This window comes from Coturnix japonica, chromosome 20, assembly GCF_054131305.1.
Source record: "Coturnix japonica strain WE chromosome 20, WE-NBRP24, whole genome shotgun sequence".
Taxonomy (NCBI): domain Eukaryota; kingdom Metazoa; phylum Chordata; class Aves; order Galliformes; family Phasianidae; genus Coturnix; species Coturnix japonica.
This window is the reverse complement of record NC_140682.1, coordinates 9,701,408-9,707,023: the sequence shown is the minus strand read 5'-3', so window position 1 is coordinate 9,707,023 and position 5,616 is coordinate 9,701,408.

Below are 5,616 nucleotides of genomic sequence, written 5' to 3'. Positions count from 1 at the left end.
CGACCCCTAGCCGCCGCCGCCGAGCACCACGGCCCGCTCGGAGCCGGGTAGACCATGCCGACCTAGACGAGCCGCATAGGCAGCGACCCCTTGCCGCCGCCGCCGAGCACCATGGCCCGCTCGGAGCCGGGTAGAACGTGACGACCTAGTCGAGCCGCATGGGCAGCGACCCCTAGCCGCCGCCGCCGAGCACCACGGCCCGCTCGGTGCTGGGTAGACCGTGCCGACCTAGCCGAGCCGCATAGGCAGCGACCCCTTGCCGCCGCCGCCGAGCACCACGGCCCGCTCGGAGCCGGGTAGACTGTGCCGAACTAGTGGAGCCGCATGGGCAGCCACGCCTAGCCGACGACGCCGTGCCCCCCCCCCCCCCCCTTACTACCCACCACCCCCCCTTGGAGACGCTCGGAGCCAGGTACACAGTGCCGGCGCGGCGGAGCAGCCACGAGAGCGGCACTTGGGCACTTCCGCGGAATGTCCGAGCCGAGTTGAGTCCGCCTGGAGAGGCTGGACCGTGTCGCCGCGGCTCAGATCGCCCGACTCCGCTGAGGAGCGTCCGAGCCGAGCGGAACACGCCGGGAGAGGCTGTGCAGTGCCGGCGCACTCGAGCCGCCGCAGCTGAGAACCCCCGGACACCACCGAGGAACGTCCGAACCGAACGGAGCCCGCCGGGAGAGGCTGGACCGTGCCGGCGCACACGAGCCTCCGCGCTGGCCAGCGGTCGCTGCACGTCCGGCTCGAATTGGTCGGCACGGTCTACCCGGCTCCGAGCGGACCGAAGCTCATGCGGTGGCGGCCAGGGGTCGCTGAGCGGCGGCCGACTCACGTTGGCACGGTCTACCCTGCTCCGCAGCGGACGCTAGAGGTCGCTGACGGACGGGCTGGCAGACGTGCAGCGACACCTAGCGACCGCCGCCGAGCCCTCGTGCACGCACGGAGCAGGGTAGACCGTGCCGACCTAGTCGAGCCGCATGGGCAGCGACCTCTAGCAGCCGTCGCCAAGCACCCTAGCCCGCTCGGAGCCGGGTAGACCGTGCCGACCTAGTCGAGCCGCATGGGAAGCGACGCCTAGCCGCCGAAGCCGTTCCCCCCCCCCCTTCCCCCCACCCTCCGGAGACGCTCGGAGCCGGGTAGACAGTGCCAGCGCAGAGGAGCCGCCACGAGAGCGACACTTGGCCACTTCCGCGGAACGTCCGAGCCGAGCGGAGCCCGCCGGGAGAGGCTGGACCGTGCCGGCGCACTCGAGCCGCCGCGGCTGAGACCGCCGGACGCCACCGCGGAACGTCCGAACCGAACGGAGCCCGCCGGGAGACGTTGGACCGTGCCGGCGCACTCGAGCCGCGATGGCCAGGGGTCGAGCCGTGTTGACCGTGCCGGAGCACCGGAGGCGCCACGGAGACGCAACTCGGCCGCAGCCACGGAACGACCAGGGTGCACGTATGAGCCGGCCGCTGTTCGCCGGGTCGGGACGCACCCGGGCTTCTCGGTTCGGCCTTGCTTGAAGCTGGCCGTCCCGCCACCGCCACCGCGGTTTTGCCCTATTGTCTGCGTGTTTGTTTGTTCGTACGTTCGTTCGTACTTTGGTCCGTTCGATTGTTTGTCCGTGCCCCCACGCGCCCTCTCGGTTTTATTATTTTCCGTTTGTTTGTGTGTTTGTTTGTTTGTTTGTTTTTCTCGTGGGTTCTTCTTTACTTTCCCCTTTTTTAGTTTTTGAAAAAGCCGCCCCGCCCCCCCCCGCCTCCCTGGTTCTGCAGGAAGAGCGTGGGCGCGTGCACGGGCCCCGCCCACCGGGTTCCGTTCGGGCCGAATATCCGGACTGCGGGCAGGCCGCGTGGCGAGGGATGGCAAAAGAGCGGCGGGAAGACAGCAGCGGCGAGAGGTGGGCCGGCTGGAGGCGGCCGCGACCCCCGCGGGGTTCGCGCCTAGCCTCTCTCCCAGCCGGCAGATGAGGTGGAACAGTACGTGGGATTTCGGCGGGAGGAGGAGGTGGTGGCGGTGGTGGCGGTGGTGGCGGTGGTGGCGGTGGTGGTGGTGGCGAGGCGTTTTGGCGGGCTCCGGTCGCCGAGTCGAGCCGCCATTGGGCCGAGCCTTCAGGAGCACACCGGCGGAAAAAGGAAAGAAAAGAAAAAAACCAAACGGGCCAATCAGGTCCAAACAAATAACCGAGCGAGTGACCGACCAAACAAAAAAAAAACAAAAACAAAAACAAGCAAACAAATAAAAAAACACGGTCGCGGGCCGGTCGGGCAAGATGCGTCCGGGAGAGGGCGGGTTGTGAGCGAGGGCCGGGGTGGGGGCAGGCGGAGGCGGGCCACCGTTGGGTACGGGTCGCGTTCCCGCTCGTGCGGTGTGGACTGGGGGGGGGGGGGAAGGTGGAAGACGGACGCGGGGCCGGGAAGATCAGGCGCCGGCCGGCAGCCAGGTCTACCCGCATACCCGCAACCCCGTCGCGGACCCCCCCATCCCTCCCCGGCCACGCAAGCGACCCCCTTCTTCGTGACAGAGGCTGTGCCGGGCCTACTCACGCGCGGGTGACGAGGAGAAAGAGAAGGGAAGGGAAGGGAAGGGAAGGGAAGGGAAGGGAAGGGAAGGGAAGGGAAGGGAAGGGAAGGGAAGGGAAGGGAAGGGAAGGGAAGGGAAGGGAAGGGAAGGGAAGGGAAGGGAAGGGAAGGGAAGGGAAGGGAAGGGAAGGGAAGGGAAGGGAAGGGAAGGGAAGGGAAGGGAAGCCAGAAGTGAAAGAAAAGTAGAAGAGAAGAAGGTGTGAAAAAGTACAGATAGATCGTAAAATGTCACGGTAAAATAAAATAATAAAATAAAATAATGTAAAATAAAAGTAATAAAAAGATGGGGGAGCGGAAGAGCGATATTAATAATTGCATGAAAAACTAAATAAATAATAAGGAAATATGAAGAAAAGAAAATTTAAAAAAAAAAATAAAGATAAAAAGAAAGAATAAAATATTTAAAAAGGGGAATAAAGGGAAAAAAAAAGAAAAAATGGGGAAAAAAGGAGAAAAAAAGGAAAAAAAATTTTAAAAGAAACAAAAATATTAAAGCAAAAAAAAAACCACCGCAATAATGGAGGAAGCAAGCGTGCCCGAGGGAGGAAGAACGGCGGAGACGGTCGTGCGCGAGGACGCCCGAGGTCGAATGCCGGACCCCAGGTCTATCCTACCTATTTTAATAAATTTAAATAACACCACAAGGGAGGGGAGGGGAGAGGAGAGGAGGGGAGGGGAGGGGAGGGGAGGGGAGGGGAGGGGAGGGGAGGGGAGGGGAGGGGAGAGGAGGGGAGGGGAGGGGAGGGGAGGGAAGGGGAGGGGAGGGGAGGGAAGGGGAGGGGAGGGAAGGGGAGGGGAGGATGTGGGCGGGCGCGAGGGAGGGTCTACGGCGAAAGCGGTCGGGTAGGGTCGGATCGGGTCGGGTCGGGTCGGGTCGGTTCGGGGGGCGGTTGGCCGTTCGGCGTACCCTTACCGCTTGACACAGCTGCATGACGCGCGGCTACAGCCGACACGTCTACCCGCGGCCAGGACGGGAAACGGCACAGGCCGACAGGTCAACCCCGCTACGGCCGACACGTCTACCCGCGGCACGGACGGGAAACTGCACCCGCCGATCGAGCGGGTGGATGGTCGCCCAGGTCTACCCCGCGCCGCCACGAAGCGGGAAGGTGGATGCATGGATGGATGGATGGATGGGGAAAAACCGGGCGAAAAGGGGCCTGGCACGCGCCCGCGCGCGACCAGCCGCACACCCTTTTTCCACGCGCCGGCGCACGGAACCCCCCGAACGGAGGACGGAAGCAACGCAGCGAGCGCCGGGTCTCCCAGCGGGTGCTGGGAGGTTGCACCAGGTAAAAGACCAAGAGGTACCAATTGTCACCAGAGTGGTTCACAGACGGCAGTACCGCACCAATAGGGACTCATTGCTCCCCATTCACAAGCTAATTCGCCAATTAGAGAATCAGGGAGTGATTAGCAAAACTCACTCGCCTTTTAACAGCCCCATATGGCCAGTGTGTAAAACCAGTGGGGAATGGAGGCTGACGGTGGATTACCATGGCCTGAATGAAGTCACACCTCCATTAAGTGCTGCTGTACCAGACATGCTAGAACTCCAGTATGAACTGGAGTCAAAAGAAGCTAGGTGGTATGCCACCATTGACATTGCTAATGCCTTCTTTTCCATCCCATTGGCTGCAAAATGTAGGCCACAGTTTGCTTTTACCTGGAGAGGTATTCAGTACACCTGGAACCGTTTACCTCAGGGGTGGAAGCACAGCCCAACAATTTGCCATGGATTGATCCAAGCTGTTTTGGAACAGGGTGATGCTCCTGAGCACTTGCAGTATATTGATGATATTGTCGTGTGGGGCCATACAGCAGCAGAGGTTTTCAAGAAAGGGAAACAGATAATCCAAATTCTTTTGAAAGCTGGTTTTGCCATTAAGCGCAGCAAGGTGAAGGGGCCTGCCCAGGAAATCCAGTTCTTAGGTATAAAATGGCAAGATGGACGTCGTCACATCCCAGCAGATGTGATTGACAAAATCACTGCTATGTCTCCGCCCACCGACAAGACAGAGACCCAATCTTTTCTGGGAGTAGTGGGCTTTTGGAGAATGCATGTCCCAAACTACAGCCACATAGTGAGCCCCCTCTATCAGGTAACACAGAAGAAGAAGAATTTCTCATGGGGTCCTGAGCAGCAGCAGGCTTTTGAGCAGAGAAAACAAGAAATAGCCCGTGCCGTGGCCTTGGGGCCAGTACGGACGGGGCAGGATGTGAGGATCCGAGGCCGACCCCTAGGATTTTGGAGTCAAGCATATAAAGGGTCTGAGGAGCGCTACACTCCGACTAAGAAGGAGATCTTAGCCGTGTATGAGGGGGTTCGGGCTGCTTCTGAAGTAGTTGGGACAGAGGTTCAGCTTCTTCTAGCACCTCGCTTGCCAGTAATAAATTGGATGTTTAAAGGACAGGTTCCCTCCACCCATCATGCTACTGATGCCACTTGGAGTAAGTGGATTTCATTAATTACTCAACGAGCTGGAATGGGAAAACTCAGCCGTCCTGGAATTCTAGAAGTGATCATGGACTGGCCTGAGAGTAAAAAAATTGAAACACCACCTACAGAAGAGGTATCACGTGCTAAAGAGGCACCACCATACAATGAGCTACCAGAAAACGAAAAGTAATTTGCCCTATTCACAGACGGATCATGTCGTATTGTAGGGAAGCATCGCAGATGGAAAGCTGCTGTATGGAGCCCCACACGACAAGTTGCAGAGGCCACTGAAGGTAAAGGAGAATCAAGTCAATTTGCAGAGGTAAAGGCTGTTCAGCTGGCTTTAGATGTGGCTGAACGGGAGAGGTGGCCAATGCTTCATCTTTATACTGATTCATGGATGGTGGCAAATGCCTTATGGGGGTGGCTGCAACAGTGGAACCATCCTCTGCTACCAAATCTGTCACGGTTTGAACGAAAAATCCACCTGCGTCCGTGACAAGGGCCGTGGGCCCCTGAAGGGCCCTCAGCCGAAAAGAAAAAGTTAATTAAGAAAAGAAAACAGCGGCAACGATGTAAGGAGGCACACTTATTTACTAAATACTATATCGAAATACA